The sequence below is a fragment of the Pseudonaja textilis genome, chromosome 4, assembly GCF_049901715.1.
Source record: "Pseudonaja textilis isolate UNSWEBS1 chromosome 4, rPseTex1.2, whole genome shotgun sequence".
NCBI lineage: Eukaryota > Metazoa > Chordata > Lepidosauria > Squamata > Elapidae > Pseudonaja > Pseudonaja textilis.
The window spans coordinates 64,741,434-64,764,834 of NC_141993.1; the positions used below are offsets into that span (position 1 = coordinate 64,741,434).

At 35.1% G+C, this 23,401-nt stretch overlaps 1 long non-coding RNA gene across 1 annotated transcript in view; it reads left to right on the plus strand.

The window, feature by feature from the left end:
- The first annotated feature begins 251 nt into the window (after nt 1-251).
- The window catches only part of LOC148125868 (uncharacterized), a 65,993-nt gene continuing 42,843 nt past the window's right edge, over nt 252-23,401 (plus strand). Inside the window, exons 1-2 of the long non-coding RNA XR_015743582.1 lie at nt 252-1,051; nt 12,845-12,953. This is a non-coding gene — a long non-coding RNA (uncharacterized LOC148125868). The remainder of the gene's footprint in view (nt 1,052-12,844; nt 12,954-23,401) is intronic.

Below are 23,401 nucleotides of genomic sequence, written 5' to 3' on the forward strand. Positions count from 1 at the left end.
TCCTCCAAAAAGGGGGATCTGCTCACACGTAACAGACTGGGACAGATGGACTAAATTGAGTTGCAGGGTATTTGCAAAATGTAAATTGCTTGACTGTGTTTTTTAAATTACAACCTTAATAAAATTTACAGTGGAATATTAAAAAAAAATGACAGTGACAGATGTGAATGAACCTTAGTATTATTGTCTAAGCCTTAAAGCAACCAACTGTAACTTAATGTTGGATCACTAAATAACAATAAAACAAACAAACAAACAGTCACCTAATAGTGGAAAGAAGAGTGAAATAAGTAGGAACTAGAGAATAATGGTGCTTTGTGGAAACTAAAAAGATCACAGTCAGAGTATCTAGGTGGAAGATCAGGAATTATTCAAAAGCTTGTGAAAGCTTCCCATAGGAGAAACATAGCAAGGATCATGTTAAAACTTATGTGACAAATACTTAATGTGCTAAGGTGGTTTATATACTATTTTTCCATCTGGGATTAGCCTTTATTGCTCTCATAACATGGTAGTTGAACTAATTACAAATGTAGGAATGTAGGAATTTTCAACAGCAAACCATTCTCTATTTGAATACTATACCTCACAGCGTATTAGGAGTGAAATTCAGGCTTGATATGTTTGCATCAGGCAGACCAGACATTGATGTGTTAAGCTTTTAAACACCAAAGATATGTGTGTTTCTGCTAGTGTGTACATCTCCAATTAACTGAGCATATGTTCACTGAATGAACTGTGCTGGATGAGTCATAAAGCACATTGTATTTGAATTCTGTATGGGCAAGAGAATTTTATCTATGATAGTACCATGTATCAACCGCAAAAATATTTTTGATTTTTTTTAATATTGTGTTTGAATGTCACATTTTTTTCCAATAGTATTAGGGCTTTCTCAGTTGGCTTTGTAAAGAAATAATCTATTTGTTTGAAACAGTTGTTTCCTGGTGCCACAGTGGTTAAAGTGCAGTACTGCAGGCAAACTCTACCCACAGCCTGGAGTTTGATCCTGATGGAACTCGAAGTTAACACAGCCTTCCATCTTTCTGAGGTCAGTAAAATGAAAACCCAGATTGTTGAGGGCAATATGGAAATATATTGTAAAATGCCCAGAGAGTGCTATAAAGTGCTATGGGTGGTATCTAAGCCTAAATGCTATTGCTATTGCTATTCCAGTGGCCTTTGGATCACATTGACACATTATTTGAATACCAAATACATACTGATAGAAATTGCCATTATGACAATTTCTATCAGTATTATTTATCACCAAGTACTTCTTTTCTAATTATGCATAATTGTGCTGTGCTTTACAAATATGGGATACATAAACAATCACTTTATATGGAAATAGGCTGGATCTCTAGTTGTTCTGTAGAATTAAAATATTATAAATCTGTAATTGCTGTGATGGCATATTTCAGCCCATTCAGAGCTGCCTGATGTTAAACCTCTGTTGTCACATAAGGACCAGTAATTGACATTTTTGTGACCTATGCAAAATCATATTCTGACATCCCTATAGTTTGGCTTATCTTTTGTTAAGAATTTCAAAAAAGTGCCCTCTTGTTTCTATTTTTATCTGACTTTTTGAGCTTTACATTTATGATTTTCATTCCCATGGCCCTTTTTCTTTCCAGGACATGTTTGCTCCATTAATTATACAGGTATTTAACTCTCAAATCCCCTCCATTGGCTCACAGAGTGCACCGTTACTGATGTTCCACCCTTTTATTGTTCTTTTTGGAAGTCTTTTCAATGTCAGTGGCCCCTACAGTTTGGTTCCCCTAAGCAGGTGCTTACAACTCACTCATCTACTGTTTCTCAAAAGATTCCTGAATGCAGTTTTTAGATAGAAGTTTTTGGGTTCTATTAGAGCAGGTATCATATGTGCCAAAGGTTCTTTCGTTGTGTTTATTTTTTACTTTGTGCATATTATCTTGCAGGCAGTTTGCGATTCACGGGGAATTCTGTTGGCCTTGGTTCTAGTGACTATTTTAAAAACAAAGAGGCCAGTTAAAATCTCTGGATTACCTGTATGTTTTGGATGGTGGTTTTTAAGTCACTCCTTCAAAAAACGGAGCATTTGTGTCTATAATTGTAAGATTGAAATTGTGCTCTGCATATTTTAACCATAGGATTTCCCACTTTTGCAGGTTTGGCTTTTCTTGTCTTTTGCAGAAATCTGAAGGCCTTTTTCTTGAAGAACTTATGTCTCACAGCAAAGACTTAATACGTGCAGTCATTATTATTTTATAGCCCTTGGATTGTGCCTTTACTCTGCAGAAATAAATCGTGCTGGAGTAAATTAGGGCGCCTAGGGGCTTCTCTCTGACTTGCTGTCTGAAATGCTGAAGAGAATTTTATTTCCAGGCCTTAGATCTGAATGCCCCAAATTCCCAATACTAGATTTTTTTCCTGAGTGCTGTGACAAAAGAGCCTATGCCTCCTGCTTCATTGTAAGAAAAGTTGCCAAAACTGGAACTGTTCAAAACAGCTTCTCTTGGCTCACATACTTTTTAAATGCAGTACCGCTTTCAGGCTTGTTATTTGCCTGCTAAATATCCTGCATAGATATCGGGGAGATTGTTATAAACTCTAAAGCTTTTTCTCTGATGCAGTGCAATATTTCAACAATGTTGTAATCTTCTGAACCTTTCACAGCTCATTTACCCGTATAATTATATCATTGTCCCCATTTTCTCATTTTTCCCTCAATTTCTGGTATGATTTAATTCAGAGAGAGATTGAAAATGTTCTGTACTTTCCTACTAACTTTTACATCGTAAAAACCTTCTCAGGGTTGCCTTAATATTAATATTGCCTGAAAATGCCCAGCAAAATGTATGTGAGAAGGAATAAGATGATGTCAGATAAGATAGTTTAGTTTATCATTACCAAGGATGTGGAAATATTGCAAATGATAGTTCCAGAAATGCAAAAAAAATATTAAGTATTCAAAGAGTGTTTGATTTTTTTTAAAAAAAATCTATAAATAACCATAATGAAAGTTTAATGTTCAATTAAAAGACATCTGGTCTTCTCGTGGTGTACAAGCATAGAACTCTAATAAAATAACAGGTATGGAAAGTTAATTTTGTTAAAATATTCTAAGATATTCTTGAATCAGCACATCTTCACTCACATTATACTCTCAGCAACACTTATGTCATTCATTGTTGAATGCTCTGCTTAGTAATTCAGGAATACTTTCTTTAATCCCCCCCTCCCCCCAAAATGTGTGGGATATAACATGTGATGTAGTATAAGTTGTAATAGTATAGTTTATGCTAAAGAGACAATCAAATGTCCATGATATTACAATGCAACAAATGAAAATTGGAATGCCTACCAACATTAATTCATACCTAGCTTTGTGTTTTATGTTTGCTACAGTCCAGAATTATGCACATAGAGACAAAATTACATAGTAGAGAATTTTGTGCAGTACTTTGCCTTTAATTGTCCTTTTGCTTTAAAATTTGTGAACAGCAGCTGTAACCTTTCTACTTTTTTCAAATTGGTTTCATTTATTTGGCTGTTCCTGAACCTGCAGGTGCCCTTTGGTACTTTTGTTTGTTTAAGCTACTTCTTCACCACAAATTCAGCCAAGTGACATAAAAGGATTCAGAAAGTCACCAGGATGAATTCAGTAGCTGCTGGGATTAGTTTGAGAGTGATTATGTCAAACTAAACAGTTTATTTTTCAGGCTTTATTTACCATGGTCTGGTTTTGAAGAAAGTGACAAAATATAATATATATCATTCTATATATTTATTCAGTGGCATACTTTAGTTGAGTTAAATTTATGGTTATATAAAAATAAGGAAAAGGAACACTTTTAATACTGAATGTAGAATCCTTTTCAGGTATTGTTAATGTAGAAGAGAGGCTTCATCTGATTTATACATTTATTAACTATTTGCCTAGCACCGTTACACATATAGTAAAGTTCTTGATCATATGGATACAATTTTGCAGAATGCTATAATAGTTTCCATGAATGCATGTAGGTTGGGTTGGCTTCCATATTGGCAGCAAAATTAATGAACAGCAGCTATAACCTTCCTACTATTTATGAATTGCCAGTTCATTTTAGTTTTATTTAAGATGTAAGCTTAGAAAAAGAAATTGAAATGGCTGTTTGAAATGGGGTGAAGTTGATCAAGCTATTTACCAAGGTCAAACCAAGACATTTGGTGATCTGACTTGAAGAACAAATTAGCACACACACACCCAACATTCCCTGTAGTAGCCAGTCAGTCTTGTGATTAAATGTTTATTCATAGGACTTATGTTCCACCACACTTGGAAGCAGCAGTCTAGCCTTAGGATTCTGGAGGAATCCATGTGTCATTCACAGCTCTTATTTTTATATACATAGCAATCATCAGGGAAGTTTTGGGTGAATGACGGGATAGCAGCAAGTGCAATCGCACCTTCCTTCTGAAGTATTTGCTCCTTGAAACAATTGCCACACTTTTGTCTGATGGTAGCATTGGCCTGTCCAGTAAGAAATTCTATATCCTAACATCTCATGACCCTGAATGACTTCTTGTGGATTTAGTCCCTAAGCTTGTAATATCCCTTGAGGCACTTTCATTTATTAGGTATCAAAAACCTCATCACTTTTCTTGCAGCAGTGCTCAGTGCATGCATGGATAGAGAAGTATTTCTCCTTATAAAAGTTGATGTTTATCTATTGGAAATGGTGAAATGACATTTTTGCTAGTTTATTTTCAGATAAACAAGCATTTTGTTACTTAGATTGTACAATAATATCCACCTTGGTTGCCGTTTTGTGAGAGCACAAGAAACATGCTTTCAAAATTCTACATACACCTTAAAAGATTGGAAAGGTTTACTTTAGGGCATAGGGAAGGTATATATGACTTAACTGTCACCAATTTCAAAATACTCTTGCATCATTACATTATTATGTCTTTTAAAACAAAACAGGAATTTGGGGGAATACTACTTGAAAATATTATTCACATTTTTTTTTAATATAAGGATTCTTCTCCAAAATTATAAAAAGCAGCTATAAAGGCATTTTTCTACTTGGTTGAAATCTGTATTTGCTAAAGCAGTGTCTTTGAGGGGGCTGCTCATTTATCCATTTAATTTAATGTATTATAAAAAGTACCTTTTGGTACTTTTGTTTGTTTAAGCCACCATGAATTCAGACAAATGACATAAAAGGATTCAGAAAGTCAACAGAATGAATTCAGTAGCTGTTTCGGGTTGGTCTGGAAGTGATTATGTCAGATTAAGCAGTTTTTTTCCAGTTTTTATTTATTTTTCAGGCTTTATTCACCATGGTCTGGTATTGAAGAAAGTGACCAAATATAATATACATCTTTCTATATATTTATTTGGTGGCATACCTTAGTTGAGTTAAATTTATGGTTACATAACAATAAGGAAAAGGAACACTTTTATTACTAAATGTAGAATCCTTTTCAGGTGTTGTCAATATAGGAGGAAGGCTTCATTTGATTTATACATTTGTTAACTATTTGCCTAGCATTGTTACACATATAGTAAAGTTCTTGATCATATAGATAAAATTTTGCAGAATAATGTATGTTGGAATGCTATAATGTTTTCCATGAATGCATGAAAGTTGGCTTGGCTTCCATATGGGCAGCAACTTTACATATAAAATTATTTTGCATATTTGAAAAATATTTGCAAATATATAAAGTATACATCATTAAAACACACAAACACACACATACAAAATGATAGGTAATGGTTCCCAATTAAAGAAGCCAAGCAATTACATTTTGCATTAGAATTTTCTTCCAATAAATCATACATAGCACCTTAAAAAGCATAGTTCCCAAAAAAGAAAAATAAATAAATATAAGGAAATATCACAAAGAGTATATACTAATTCTTTGTATATGTAAGCCCCACAGGATGCAGTGGAAAGCTTACAGTCAAGAATTGTGATCAATATTTCTTTCAAGTCAATTTAATTCAAAGCAAAGAAGTGCTCATAATGTCCTCTTTGGACATTTTCAATTGGAAGAATTTGTGCACATCTTGTACGCAGTTGATCCTCTAATATTCACCTCACTGGGATTAGTAACATTTTCTGGTCCTAAGTGCATATCGTTCAGTTCAAATGTCCCCTTTATACAGTTATTCCCCTTTATACAGTTATTCCATCCAAAAGAACAGTCCTTATAGATTTGTTTCAGATACCGCTTCTGGACATATAAGAAAAGATTTATTTCTGAGTGCAGTTTTTGCCTGCCTTAGCAAAAAGCCTTCATAGCTTCCATTCTGTTATCCTTCTCATTCATCAATCTTAAACAGGAGACTTAGTATGCAGACTGATTTAGCGTTGTAGCAAGATGATTGAAAAGTGGATATCTTTTATAACCACGAATCATTATTGAGATCTGATTGTGTATTATAATCTTAAATGTGATTCATCAGAAGCTGCCTCAGATACTACTATACAAAGTGATAATAGGAAGGGAGTTAATTCTAACGGGCCCTGAGCCATCTTGTTAGACAATGTGTTTGATTTTTACTGAGTACACCGATTTTTGAAGTGAGTTTAGACAGTTTTTTTTAACGTGGAACAAAAGAATTCAATAGATTGAGAGGTGGTATTCAACAGGTTCTGACCAGTTCTGGAGAACCGGTAGCGGAAATTTTGAGATTTTTTTGAGTAATTCAGAGAACTGGCAAATGTTCCCTGCCTCCTGAGTCCCAGCTAATTGGCTGGGTCTTCTTTTGTTGCCCTGCACAGGAGAACGGAGCTGGAAAACATGTTCATGGAGTGGGGAGGGAATGGAATTTTGCAGTAACCTTCCCCTGCCATGCCCACCAAGCCATGCCCACAGAACTGGTAGTAAAAATTTTTGAATCCCACCACTGAGTAGATTATTTGTCAAAAATCAAAATTTGAATTACTTAAAGCATTGGAGAAATTGTTTTTCTCTGTTAGACATGATTTTTATTTCCATGAATAACATGACTTTTGTTCATAAAGCCTGCCTTTCATACCCATCATAGCTGGTGACTTGATTTAGCCATAGTTTTGCAGATCTATGATTTTAAGCTTGTCAAAGATTCTAGTGAATAAATATAGCATGCATTGATAGCATTCCTATCAATCTGTTAGCTTTAGCAATAAAACATTCTAGCAGGAATGATTTCGCTAAATCAGTTATAATCTTCTTTGCAACCCAATGTTCTCTGCAGTTCATATCTGATAATGGCACAGTTTGGCTTAACTTGGGCCTGTTAGGCTTTTCTGTGCCTTACTGCTACAGTTAAAGAAAAAGGACCAAATACGTTGGATTTTCAAACTTCTTTGTTACCATTTTTCTTCTTTGGAATCAGTACACAGCAGTATATAAACAAAATATACAAATTCAAATATGCAGAAAGAAGCTGTGTTTAAGTTTATGTGCCAGCTATTAATTACTGGAGATTAATTGAAATATTAAATTTGACCATGGTATCAAACTTCTGCATACAACACAGACACACACACACAGACAGAGACAGAGACACAGACACACACACACACACAGACAGATTTACTTGGTAGGACTGTTTCATCTGGAGTTACAAACTGGGAATAAGTTTCACAAAATTTATGGCATTTTTTCCCAGTCTACTATTTTTTTTCTCTTTGTTTCCTTTTGATTAGCTATAGTAAGTCACTTACTATGCAATTAATTAGGAGGCTATAGTCACAATCTAAAAACTGCCTCCATAAAGAGATAGTGGTTTCTTGTAAATAGCATACCATTTAAGTCTATCAATATTCTGGAGATCCAAGCATATATACTGATTATATAAATGTTTAACAACTCCAGCCACACTATTGGATGGATCTCATATCTACCAAGTATACTTTAGAGCTAACAGTATTAGATCAATAAAGGCAGATATTATTTACCATGCCACACTGCTCTGGAGACCTAACAATCTAGGATAAATAACCTATAAATTTTATTGATGAAAAATATGTTGGTTGGAAGTTTCTCTGCAATGCTATGTAGAAACTTCCATTGTAAAATCTCCTTCTCTTTCTGCTTGTGTCTTAAACTCTTTCTTCACTAAATTTTATTAAAATGGTTATTTATAATAAAGAAAAGTTTTGTATATGACAGATTTATTTGGATTTCATTTATTTTCTGGCCTTTCCAAAAAACACAATTTAAACCATATCATTATCCAAACCATATGTTGTAAATTAAATGCACTATAGATTTCAGAATGGCTGTTAAATGAAATTTCCTTCCTGCTATAGTTTATAGCAGTCTTCCAATATTTGAGGGGCTGCCACAGAGGGGAGGAGGTCAAGCTATTTTCTAAAGCGCCTATAGGTCAGACAAGGAATAATGGACGGAAACTGAACAAGGAGAGATTTAACTTGTAAATAAGGAGAAACTTTCTGACAGTGAGAACAATCAACCAATGGAACAGCTTGCCCTCGGAAGTTGTGGGAGTGCCATCACCTGAGACTTTCAAGAAGAGATTGGACTGCCATTTGTCAGAAATGGTGTAGGGTGGGTGGGGGGTTGGACTAGATGACCTACAAGGTCCCTTCCAACTCTGATTATCTGAATCCTCAATACATGGGATTTATATATTAGAATTTATCAAATTAAGTTTCTTTGGCTTTAGCTTCCATCTATAATACTTCCTTATGCTTTATGAAGCTCCCCAACATATAGATATTTTAAATAATAAAGTTCTTTCATTTCCCAACCTGAGGTTGTTTAAATTTTACTTCATTATAAAAGGCATGATGAGATTTAAAGAAAACGGAGAATTGGCAACATATGGAAAGCCAGATCTAAAATAAAAATAAAAATGTATTTATTTGCTATATTAGCAGTAGCACTATTAAAAGTACTTAGACTTATATACGGCTTCACACCCTCTCTAAGATGTTTACAGAGCCACATATTTCTTTAGCAATCTGGATCCTCATTTTACCGACCTTGGAAGGATAGAAGACTGAGTCAAACTTGAGCCTGTCAGGTTCAAACTCCTGGAAGTGAGCAGAGTCAGCTTGCAATAGTGCATTTTTTTTACTATTGTACCACCATGATTCTTGTTATACATTATTATATGGAATATAGGAAAGTACATAACAGTATGTAGTATTCTGTTCTCCCAGTTTTCTCCCTTACAAACCTCTGTGAGATAGTCAAAGCTGAGATAGGGAGTTGGAACCAAAATTATTCAATGGATTGATGTTCTGAGAGTGAATGTGAACCTGAGTCTATATAATTGACCTTTTCAAATCAAAATATTAGAAAAAGAAGCATGTTGTTGAAACTAATCTATGCTACAAAGCTTGAGTCTTCCACTTCTTCTTGAAGCTTATTCTAGTGCTGAGGATGGTGCCATATTTGAGTATATGATAACAGAGGAGTGGCATATTTATTATCAACTCCTACATCACTCTAATCTCCAAGGTCTCCCAGCAGTTCATAGTGTGAATAGAAAAACAGAATAAAACAAAATAATAAATAACAAAAGTTATTCGGACAAACAATATAATCTATGCTAAGAGCGCCTACCTTCATTTCTCACCAAATGCTCTTAAAACAATTCAGTCTTAAATGATGCTTGGAAAGCTATCAAGCAAGATGTTAGCTTTGCCTCAGAAAGGGGTTGGTTCCATATGGAAGAACTTGTTACTATAAACCACTTTTTAAAAATCAATTTTTCACCTCATCTTAATAAAATGAAAGATTGTCTGTAGCTTTTCCTTTAAGAACCACACTGCTGAGTCAAATCCACTTGAAAGAGATACTCCTAAGGGTAACTAGGTCCAAAACTTCTAGGCAATATATCTAAAGAATGGATAAATTTCTGAAATTATTGGAAGTGCCTTTTTAAAAATTACTATATCAGATTTCCTTTCCTTTCCTTTCCTTTCCTTTCCTTTCCTTTCCTTTCCTTTCCTTTCCTTTCCTTTCCTTTCCATTCCATTCCATTCCATTCCATTCCATTCTGAAAATATGAGTTTACAGAAGAAAGGGGATTTTTCAAAAGATCTAGAAATTTTTGTATAATAGACTTCAGATATTTATACCTTTATTGCTAATTTTTATACTGTAGTGATGATGACAGTGTCAAGCTTGAAGCACGCTTCCCCTTTTTGCAACTATTATTGCTCCTCAACTTGTCAAAGAGCCAAGTGGTGGGGAAGGAAGAGTGACATGGAATGCAGGCTACAATCTCCAGGAAGACAACTCATGAAAACCAAGGACACTCTGGCAGGTGTTTTCTCATAACAATACAATGACATTCCATTAGACAATTTCACCTGCACTAATGGTGTGTGTGTATGTGGAGGGGGGGAATCTATGCTATCATTATGTGGGTTTGAGCGAGAATTAGGATGCGCTGGTTTTGCCTTCATTAGTGCCGAAATGATATACTCAATAAAATGTTGCATTCAGAGATTGGAAGTTCTTGAGCATGATTGCTTTGCTTCGGTTCATCAGTCAGAACATTGACAGGTAGATTGGGGTTATTAGAAAGTTTTCAGTCTCTGGTCTAACAATTCATTTTTGAACACTTTCAGAATTTTTACACTTTATTGGAAAATATTTTAAAGTGAATATTAAATTAAGCAAAACATAAGTCTTTTCTGTTATGTAATCCAAAAGACATTTTCATGTATGATAGATATGTTTGCCTTTGTTATTGAAGAAGAATTTAGATACTTTTGGATCTAAATCCAAAAGTTTACCAAATGAGATATTTTCCAACTTCAGAGTAGGTATAAATATGTACTAATTTTATTTGAAGAGTTATGTTACATAAACAAAGTGAGTGAATGGCTTACTATAAAACTAGAGCAAGATTTAACATTCTGAAGAACATTCTGCAATGAATAATTTGTTTCTAGGCTGTTTGTTTATTTTTGGGTAAAATGGATTTTATTACTGTTCAATAAATATTATTAAATATTGTTTAATCATATCTAAAGGCTTCCAAATTTATTACAGTGACAGTTTTTGCCCTGATAACTTACACTATTACTAATTGTCCTAATTTCTACAAAGCTGTTTCAATAATCAAACATTTCAGGAGTCATTCCTGCATTTGAAATAGAATAGGTGACTGCAGTATTTCATAATAAGATAAGATTGCATTTATTTCATAATAATTGTTATTTTTCTGCCAGTGATTGATCTACTATAGTTTCATTTTTCCTGAAATCTGTGCCTTTAACTCTATTGACATCAATGAGTTCAGAATCATTGGCCTTCTAATAATGAAAGCAATTAGGAGAAAAAGAGGTGGATGTAGGGATGGTTAGACAATAAATAAAGATTAAAGATGCCTTTGACTTTCTAAATAGATAAAAGCAGATACCTATTTCAAGGAATCTCTAAAACAGAAATAAGGAAGATCTTTGTGTGTGTTATTCATTGGAGAAGCAGGAAAAAAAATATTATGCTTAAATTCCAGATGGTGTTTATGCAAATAATCCCTTAATGGGTAAGCAGGACTAGTTCTCTTTGCCCGTATTTATTTTCTGAGATTAAGCTTTTGCTTTTGCAAATGGTATCCACAGACTGGTATACAACAATAGACATCTGTGCTTTTTCAAATCACTAATAGATGATTAGTCATTTTGCTTTTGAAATCCTGCAGCACAAAGATCTTGGCTTACATCTGTTTCTAGTCATCCCCCTCCTCTCCATTAATAAGTTCTTGTCTTATCCCACTCCTGATTCACAAAAATTCATTAAGTCTATTGCTGTGCAAAATCTTACTTGATTTTACTGTGATACTTGACTGGATTGAAATACAGCAGAAAAAAAAGCTAGAATATTGTTGGTCTAGATCAGGGGTGTCAAACTCACGGGCCAAGTTTGTGGGTTGGATGCATCATGTGCTGGCCCTGCCCCCACCCAGTTTAACGAAGGGGAAAAAGTTCCAATACATCATGTGACACTGCCGTGACGATGTGAATTTGACATCCCTGGCCTAGATCCTGTTATATACAATGTGTGGAAAAGTTTGACAATACAGTTTTGTGTTGCAGGATATCTTCTAGGCTTGATACTTAGTTTCACTCTATCTTTTCCTGTTATTATTGAATGCAGAAGAATTCGGGAATAAACAATTCCTATAAATAAAGTTAGGGCACAGTATTGTTACAGCTTTAAAAAATTCTATTAGACTGAGGGCAGAACAGGATGTTTTTTAATCTCTTAATACTATTGATGGGCTGAAGCATCTGTCTGAAAATAACAAAATACATAGGGAAAATTCTGCATGTTTGTTCTGCACAGCCAATGGTTTTAATACAACATTGATACCCAATTTAATTTTTCATTTTTGAGGGTATTTGGTAATTAAGGTAGAGATTCTCTATTGTTTGTGGCTGCATAGGCATCTGCACAGAATGATGAAGGGGGAGAAGGACTGATGTCACATACACCATTACATTATCATGCAGATATAAAAATATATATAATTATTGTTGTTTGCATGATGATGTCAGATTAAAAATGACATTTTGGTGGCTAGTGCTAGATATCTCCTCAGTGATGTTTTGTCCAGCCTAATTTATATCTAAACTGTTTTGAAGATTCTACTTTAAGTTAGCAAAATATATCATGTATTATGTATACATATCATGTATATGTTGTAGCACATTATATTCATGAAGCAAATTTGTATTTTTGTTGTGCAATACCTGGAGTGCTACAAATAAACATATCTAGGTAACTTTCATATTGTATATGTCTGTGTGCCCCGCAGAGCTTTGTATATAGGATCTAAAGGTCTCATGATCCTTTTAAACTGTTCTTATCTCTTGTTGAAAACTAGTTCATACATGCGAGATGGATGATTATTTTCTTCTGTGAAGAGTAAAGCATGTGAGGATTAAAGGATGAAGTTCTGAGAAACACACAATCCTTGCATATGTAAATAAAAGGTAGGAACTGAAGAACTTCTTATTCATCCTTGAATCAACATAATTGTCCTGGATTGAAATCTGTTGTCTTGTCCTGCATTTTTTTCACCTGTCTTCCCTCCAAGGCAATGTGTGAAACCTAACACACCCTGAGGCTGCCCTTGAGTGGTAGTAATAGTGGACAAAGTAGACCACAACCCACTTCTTAGTAAGCTAGAAAAAAGTGGAATAGATAGCACCACCACTAGATGGACTAACAACTGGCTGGCAAACCGTACTCAACTAGTAGTGCTTAATGGGTCTAAGTCTACATGGAGGGAAGTAAGCAGTGGGGTGCCACAAGGTTCCATCTTAGGCCCAGTACTCTTCAATATCTTCATTAATGACTTCGATGAGGGAATAGAAGGGGAAGTTACCAAATTTGCAGATGATACTAAGCTGGCAGAAATAGCTAACACCCAAGAAGATAGGCTCAAGATCCAGATGGATCTTGATAGACTAGAACACTGGACTGTATCTAACAATATGAAATTCAGTGTAGAGAAAAACAAAGTCCTACACTTAGGCAAGAAAAACCAAAAGTACACATATAGACTGGGTGAAACCAGGCTCAATAACAGTAACTGTGACATCTTGGATTCTTAGTGGACAACCAGCTAAATATGAGCCAGCAGTGTGCAGCAGCAGCCAAAAAAGCTAATGCAATCCTAAATTATATTAACAGAGGGATAGAATCAAGATCAAGGGAAGTACTAATTCCACTCTATAAAGCCTTAGTAAGACCACACCTAGAGCATTGCATCCAGTTTCGTTCACCACATTATAAAAAAGATGTTGAGACTCTAGAAAAAGTACAGAGAAGAACAACCAGGATGATTAGGGGACTGGAGGCTAAAACATACAATGAACGGTTGCAGGAACTGGGCTTGGGTAGTCTAGTAAAGAGAAGGACCAGGGGAGACATGATAACAGTCTTCCAATATCTGAGGGGCTGCCACAGGGATGAAGGGGTCAAGCTATTTTCTAAAGCGCCTGTAGGCCAGACAAGGAATAATGAATGGAAACTGAACAAGGAGAGATTTAACCTGGAAATAAGGAGAAACTTTCTGACAGTGAGAACAATCAACCAATGGCCTTGGAAGTTGTGGGAGTGCCATCACTTGAGACTTTCAAGAAGAGATTGGACTGCCATTTGTCAGAAATGGTGTAGGGTGGGCGGAGGGTTGGACTGGATGACCTATAAGGTCCCTTCCAACTCTGATTATCTGTTATCTGGTGTGAGGCTAAAAGGAAGAGCACAACCATAGAACCAGCACAAGTAAAAGGTTCAGACTGTTATACGTACTTCTGTGGTAAGGATGAGATAAAAGCTATGTCATGGGGACCCAGAGGAAATTAGTGGTTGCCAGGGCATGGCTGAAACCTAGCTAAAAGGAAGCAGGGAAAATCCAGAAGCAGGATTGTGTCTGGAAGTGTCTGATTTTGAACATTCCTAACCAGACCTTTAAGAGTATTTTGAAATGACCAGCTCATGCAATTATTCAAACATGGAGCTAAGCACAACTGGATTAGTTTGAGAGGTCTGCATTGCTATTCTGAATTTTATACATTCTGTTCTCTTCAACAGAAAATTGGATGTTTTCTGATTCAATTTGTTTGGTATAAATGCAGCATCCCCTTTGCAGACTAGCTGTTGATGAAATGAACTCAGAGGTGTGAGTGTTTGTGTGCGTGAGAAAAGTACTGTTGTAGAAGAGCCTGAGGGAATAAATTACTTAGTCATTACACTGTAGAAACACTCTCCTCTAGACCGAGCATTTTGAAGTTATGAAAATTAAATAATGCTGGGCAGAGGCAGATTTCTTATGGAAGAAGCTAGCAGATTTTTTTTGTTACATAATGATTTGGAGAATTTGGGTATATATAACAATTAATGGAAAATTCAGCTCTTCATGTATTTTTTCCATCCTGCTGACCAATAGGGTGAGTAAATATAGGGATTCTTCTCATGATGCTCTTTTAGTTTCTGTCTGTGACACTATCAAATTAGTTGCTAGACTGATATTCTCAGTGCTATAATAACTTGCAGTCCTTATGATGATAGTTGTATATATATCAAAAGGCAGAGCTTTAGTTGCACCATTACAATTGTCATCTTGACTTTTTTGACCACATCCCGTGGACACCTCTGGCACATGACATGGAAACTTCAGGTAAAGAAAAGGGTGATCTTGAGTCTCATATCCCTCTTGCAGGAATGCTGCATTGAGATGAAAAGTTTGAAGCACAAAAGATGCTTATCAAGCTCTTAGCATTCTGTTTGGTTCCACAATCACAAACATTATTGAATCCTGCAAGTTGAATTATTATTATCTCTAAACTGTTCTACCGTAAGCTGTTGTCATGCCAATGTGTTGCAAATACAATTTACAGAACTCTCAGCTGTGCAGGGTAGGCATATCCTTTCCAAAATTATCCAAAGTTTTGCCAGATCAAATCCTTGTTCCTGAGTTTGTGTAGGTTTTGGCACTTTCCCTAATAAATTCACTAAAATCTTCCACTATTTATTTGAAGTTGGTTTTTATTTTAAGTTGGTAAGAATTCTATTTGAGTGGGAGGACTACAGGTGACCTGGTGACCTTGTCCATCCCTGCATGGAACTAGAAAAAGGAACCTTCCTTCTAAGAGCCTTTATTGAAAATTGCCAAGCTGAAACACAAAAGAGAATCCTCTGACAAAGGAGGTCTCATTCTGATTTGAAAGAACCTTTTAGCAAATTATTACTTGCCATTTCTTTGGTTGTTGTTGGTAAACTCTCAAGCACACAACCTGCCATTTAAATCTTTTAAGCTGCTGCAGCCTAGCTTTGAATCAGGGCATTGTGTGAAAAATGATCACTGGAATTCACAAGCCTAGTTTTGCCTTAACTATTTTTAATCTGATAATCTGATAACTCTGGAAATAAATGCAATGTATATTTTGGATTTGACTTGAAACTGAGGAGTGGCAGCAGGAAGAACAACATCACAGATAAGTCTCCAAAAATATCCAAAATTGTGTATTTCAAAAGGATGCTGAGCCTGCAAAATTTTCTGTGTGCTGACCTTGCTGAGAATTTGTTATTTTGGGCTTTAGTTTCATCGGATGGGAAATGGAATATTGCATTTAATTTATACAGTTGTGTTTGCTCCAGGGAAAGTTTCAATTTTGTTTCTAAAAAAACCATTATATTTATTGGCCTGATGCTTTCTCTTTGATCTCACTTCTACATGTTTTGATGACTTTCTTAGAATCTGAGGGGCCTGGGGTGATTGGGAAGAATTTCATTTCAAGCTCCCTTTCTTTTCCTGTCAGAGTATCGTGCATAAATATAATTTTTCAGACCATTTGTTTATCTGTTGATATTCCTTTTGTGAATATTTCAAAAGCTGGAGAAGTACAGTTGGTATGGTTCAGCATGGTTCAGTAACTATTAACTGCTGCAGGCAGTTGGAATGTTTTCATATCTGCTTTTTTGAAAAAACAAGATCTACATCCAAATCTATGAATAAAACAAACACTCTGTCTTTAAGAGCTTAGATCAGGGGTGTCAAACTCATGCCCCATGGGCTGGATGCGTCAACGCATTGGCCATGCCCACCCCCACTTTAGCAAAGGGGAAAAAGTCATGATACATGGTTATGACAACGTGACACCACGAGTTTGACACCCCTGGCTTAGACCACTCTTTTCTCAAGTCCTAGGAAAACAACAGCTTCCCAAGAGTGCCATGTGGGATAAGATTTCTGAGAGTCAAAGTCTCAACTCATTTGAACAAACTAGGTCAGGGAAAGCTCTCTTAGATATTAATTACAAAAGAAAATAATGAGAATTCTTCCTTGTAAGAATTGGTAATGAGGCTTGTTACGGTTTTCAAAGAATAATGTTAATTGTAACTAAACTGTGTTGAATAATGCTTTGCTTTTCTCTAAGGGACTAAAATGAAAGATGTTATAACTATATATAAATTATATCTGACTCTTTGACCTTTATTTATTCTAGACACAGTAAAAACATGTTCATGTTTATTTGCCCTAGATCAATTTTTGTTACCAGAGCCATTTGAAGTCTTCGAGAGGCCCAGAACTAAAAGGACACTCCAGTTCCCAATTACCTTTCTTTCTGCCAATTGCATTCTAGGTCAATGGGATTCCACACACACGCACATTGTTTTTCAAACCACTGAAGTTGATGGCCCAATTATGGGGAAATTCATTAAATAATGTATGTGATTCTATTTTATCTGATTAGTTTTATTTTCTTGAATGAAAAATATTAACCCATCTCACAATTACAAATACTTCTTATGAAATTCATCATTTATTATCTTCTTCCCTGCTAATTTCCCTCCTGGCAAAGTATTTGCTGTGACTGAGTTTGTACCTTTACTGAAAACAATAGGATTGTTCGGAGGGGGAAGGAAACAGGCAACCCCCCCCCCAAAAAAAAACCCAAAAAAACACACCCTATGAAAGGCTTTGAACAATGGCTGCATCATATAAAAACAGCTTTAAAAATATCAGAAAGAAATTATGGCAGGATAAAAAGTAATCAGAACTAAATTGCACAAAAAGTCTCCCAAATTTTCAGCTAGACTCTTAAATTTTAACTTCAGATTGTTTGATCTAGATTCAGCATGTTGTTTAAATAGTCAATTGTAATGATTTGTATAAATATAAGTCTACAATATAATGCAACTTTTGATATCAAAACAGTTTTAAAATGCTAACTGTACTATATCAATGCTTTTTAAAAACTTTTTCTTTTCTTTTGATTTACATTACATGATCTTTTCAGTGTTTATTTAATATTTTAAAGTGAAATGAACACACTTTTTAATTGTTCTGATTTTATCATTAAAATGATAAAAAAACATAATACTAAAAAAACAAAAAAACCATGTAATTTCAGTACAACATCAGATGGCACATCTCAGATTTCATGGAAAAGCAAAAAAAATAATATCCAAGAAGACTTCATTTAAAGTCAGGATCAATATAAAAAAGAAAAATTAAACTGCATCAAGAACTATAATCAACCAACATTACTTCTGTGGAACAGCTAACTGCAGTGTTTATATATTTAAACAAACAAACAAACAAACAAAAATAAATAAATAGGCATCTAATATCAAGAATTAAGTTCAGTTTGAACTGTCTGGAAAAAAAGGATGCACTCATCCCTTTTAAAAAATAAAATTGAAATAAATGTAATTACACACTGAAGTAATAGTATTATCCATTCTTAATTTAAAGGCTTGTATATTTCGGAGATTAAAAATAATACTTTCTTCAATCTCTGATGCATCACCTTTACATTAATGTAGACTTTATGAACAATTCAAGGTACAACTTGCCTGTGGATCCTTGAACATGGCAATTTCTTATTATAGTTTGTTCTTTATATACTATTTTATAGCACTATCCTGCATAAATTCTTTTTTTCCATTTTTCCTCTGTGTTGGGTAATTAAATGTTTTCTCTAAAACACACAGTAAAATAAAATTGGAGCTACTCTCTGTTATAAAGTAGAAACAAGTCCCCATTTCTGCAAACATAGTTAATTTATGTTATACCATTTTTGGAAGATACACAGCCTAGAGGAAGGCATGGCATTCTTCATGACACATTTCTCAAGGAGCAATCACAAGAGGTGCAGACAGCAGGAATTGTACTGACTAAATTAACAACAATGACAACAAGAAACTTTAAATAATCAACTTACACGTGTTGGTCTGATAATAAATTTGGCTCCATTGAATCATTAGTTCTGCAGTGGAATCATAATAAAACCAGAATGTAGTGATTCATGAAGCTCATTAGGGACAGGAGATTAAGTTCATGGTAGGATCCAATTGTATTACTTCTACTACTATTTGGATGCCATAATATATATTCTCTATGTAAATGTTTTCAGTTCAGCAGAGCATGGTGGGCAGAGAATGGTGTATCTTTTTTTGTATCTAATCTCTCCATAGTAATTATTTTGATCAGTCATTATCAATTTAGTAAAAAGTGTTTAATTAAAACTTTTAAATATTTAATTAAATATTTTAAAAAAACAGTTACTCTATGTATAAATAAAAATGTGTGTCATGTGCACAAATTTCTAGGGTGACAAAATTAGAGACCTAGACATTGCACATTGTTTATATATTTTCCCGTCTCTGTTCTTCCTTATTGAAGAATTGTCTTAAATACAGAGTTCTCTTTATTTCAGGTTAACAAAACAGCTAATCAATTTTATACTCTCTGCCCCTATTAAAATATTCATCCTTTTATAGTAGAAATCACATGTGCATTGTAACAGTGGAGGCAATTAATTTTCCCAAAAGGATACATAAGATACATGGGTCTGTTTTGGAGAGCCAAATAAATAGAGTTGTGAAGGTATGTAGACATGCATGTACTTACAAGCGTATGCTGAAAAAAAAATCAGTAGTCACCTTCAAAATAAAAGTGATGCAGTTCTATTGCTTGCACGGCATATGAGGGATCGATCTATTGGGCCTCCATTGGCCTTAGGAGGGACTGGTGCATGAAGAACGACTGTCCATCTGTCTTCCTAAGCATGAGATGAGCCTACTGGCTGGATTTACCAAAGCTATTAACTTCTCTCTTGTTGGTACTTCTGTCGTTAAAGCCCTATTTAATTTCTGATTGACCTCAGGCTGCCAGACAGGAACAACCAAAGTGCCAGGTGTGGCCTGGGAGCTGTGAAATGCCAAGGTCTATATTACAGTCATAAGGCAGGTTTTTTGAAATTACACTGAAAAAACTACATAATAAAGAATGTCAGAGGCACATGAAAAAACCTTGGAAGCATAATAAATAAATGGCTGAAATAGTGTGATGATATTGGAATTAAACACATCTGCATTCTATTATCTCCCAGTGTGTCAAAATGAATTAAATTCTTATCTCTTTAACCTGTGCACAGTGAGCATAGCTTTTAAAGTCTGATTCATTACATGCTAGAACACACACAACCTTGGCACCATTATAATTAGTTTCTTCTCTTTTCTAAACAGTGACAATTGTGTAATAATATCAATTCACAGCATGTTCAGTGTAAGCTCTTTCTATCTTTTTACAAGTATCTAGTAAGAACTAAACATCATTCTGAAATGTTTTCCTTTGCTGCCATGAACTTTTTCAAAGGCCAGAGGAAACGTTTCCAGGATCCCAAGGAATTCCTGTGTAACACTGGGAAAGAAGAGAGAGAACATGGGCCTGCCAGTTGCCTTGACCCTGTAAATCAGTACAAAATAAATTGTGACCTGTATGACAGATTTAGCATCCTTATCCAAAAGCATGGAGCTTTTGGATAACCCACACATTTTGTTTTGTGGCACAGCACCCTTCCTTCCTTCCTTCCTTCCTTCCTTCCTTCCTTCCTTCCTTCCTTCCTTTTCTGCTTGTTTCTGCTTGTTTTCTCAACATCTGACCATAACCTAGACATTTATATTTTATGCTAAACCTGAAATCATATGCAGTATTTACTTAAGCTCCTTTGTCTATTTCATTAGTCTGATGATTTATTTCCTAGAAAATAAATATTTCAAATGTCTAAGTTTGCCTGCTGTGTTATGTGTAAATATAAGGCAGCCGTTATTGCTTAAATTTGGTTAGACCTGTATTAGAGATATGCATGATCAATTCTGTAGTTGCTACCTATTTTCTAATGCTGATCTCCAAATCCCATATGGTTAGCAAAGTTCCTTTCTTTCAATAGTGTGTCAAATTTATTCTTACAGCTATAAATATATATCTTAATAAATTGTGATATTTTTTATTTATGTTTTCTGTGATGATACACATTAAAATATTTGAAGTTTTAATTCTAAATTATTATTTTAAAATATTGTTGATATATTTATTTTAGTATTTTTGAGGTTTTGTTTTATGTAACCATCATATATAATATTTTCCTTCTTTGTTATGATGTCTACAACGTTTATTTACATGATTTGGCTTCTTTGGCAATTATTAACAAAATTATATACCATCTATAAAACCTTTTATACCAAAATTATCTTAAATTATATACTAGAGTAAATTATATTGATTTTCCTCACAACTCTGTACTATGATTATTTATATCTACCTTATTATTTTTTATTTGATCTATCTCTGTCATATTTCAAGAACAATGTTAATTTTATTTATTTATTTGTCATTCCACTTTAATTTTACAAATTTTACAAATAGCTTTATTTTATAAATTACTCAAGGCAGCGAACATATTCAACACACCTTCCTCCTCCTATTTATCCCACTACAACCATCCTCGGAGGTGGATTGGACTGAGAGAGAACAACTGGCTCCAAATCACCCATCTTATATATCTTAGTAGGTGATCTTCACTATCAAAGTGTTTGACAGTGAAGTTGAAGCTAGTAGTGAAGTTACTGGACTTAACCTATTTTTTTTGAATATTCCATATTTTTATTCACATTTTATTATATGTCCTTTCAAATGCTTTCCCCCACTTTTTGGTTCCTTACACTGTAAGTATCTATGAAGTCCATTGGCTAACTTTAAATTATCATACAAGCTGTCTTTCCTGGAAATCAGGAGGAATATTACTCCAACTGAAGTGAATATACAGTATGTAGCTCAGGATTGAGCTGTGTAGTGACTGGTGCTCTCTGAGCTTAGTTGTTTCCTTGCAGTAAACAAAGAACCAAACTCAGAGAGTACCAAGCACTCCATAATCACTCATTTGAAAATTTCAAGAACCAGCCTTCTATATATATGCACCATGTATAGGAAGAGGAAAAGAGTCTTGGTTCCACTGCAGGTATTTATGTACCATTTGTTTCAATCTACTTTTACGTCAGTAAAAGTTTGGAATGTAAGTACTATTATTGCGTGTTCAAATAATGCAATATTTGATTTACGGTGAATTGTAAACTGATACCACACTGCATTTTATATGATCCAGAATTCAGTTAGTCCAAGGCTGGAATTTGCAATTTATTTGTTTATTCCACCTTTTAATTATTTTTTACAAATTCAGTTGAGATTAGCTCATTGCAACCTATAATGGCCATATAGGCAACCAGCAATGACAGATGGTAACCTAGATTGGCTAGCATTGCTTTTTCTGTGCAGAATAATATACAGATGATTTAATTTTGTTCTTAGAATCACTGGAGAAGAGGTCAAATGTGTGTTAATTGGCTTTATAGTTGGTTGTTAAGTAGCTTTATAGCCCTCATGGATATAATCTAAAGTCTAAGATAACATTAAAATATTTATAAATTTGTGGTAATATATCATAATCATCATATTCTGCAAGTCCTCGTATAGCTTTGCATAAGATCTGGGGACTTCACAAACGCTCCTCATGGGGGCAGTAGTGCTTCTATGATGGACGTTTGGTCCTGTTTGGGTCTGCAAAGCTTAGAGAGACCAGGTATATCGGTCAAAGTTCACAGTACCCAGCCGAGCCATTCCCATGAGACCTTTGGTGCCTGGATATTCTCACGGGACTTTCCGCAGTCTATTATCAGCCCTGCTGAGGTAATGCTGCTGAGGTTGAAGTCATTGTTTTGATTTTGTACTTGCATTTTCTTAAATAAATACTGCTACCCGAGTGCTCTCGGAGCTGGCATTTGCTCAGACGTTTCCTGCGTCTCTCATTTCAAATGCCAGACCACCACAAGTGGTGACCCCGACGTGATAGTTTGGAAGGCTATACGTTTGCGTGATAGCTTGAAAGCTATACGTTTCCTGCATCCTATTCTCATCGTCGCGGACGTCGACTGGGCCCTCATCTTCTTCGCTGGACGGAGATAGATTCTTTTCGTGAGTATGGGGGAGGTCTCTCGAAGGCTCAGACAAAGCATCTCAGGGAATTGAGAGAGATCACTGGGAATAGTTTTAAGTTTGGAGTTCATAGTAGAGGACATGCAGTAGGAAAGAAAGAAATTGAGGACTTATTACAGTATGTTTGGAAACATATTCCGTGTTATCCAGAGGGAGGTAGTATTAAAGTAGAGTCCTGGAAAAGATAGGGAAATTTTTGCACGAGGAGCCTCGTGCCCTTCTTCAATTTTGTTAACCTGGAGGGTGCTTATGGAAGCGTTAGCTACTCATGAACAACCGCTCCTAGCACCCCCGAAGAAGGTTTGCCGCCTTACCATGCGGTATGCGTTTATTGCCACCGACAGCACCTCCAGATAAATCCAGAGGACTGTCAGGCACTGAAAATACTTTGTCAGAAGAGAAGAGTTTGCCTTTAAGAGTTCAAGTAGATGCAGTTACTGCAGCTATTCAGGAAGCAACAAATAGAGGGGAATTATCAGGAGATGATTTGGTAGAATTTGGAGTGGAGATTCAACTTAATCCAGTAGAAATTGGTGTGGATGCTGCTTTAAATCAACAAAGAGATGGAATGCCAGAGGAGGGTTCGTTCTTCTCCCA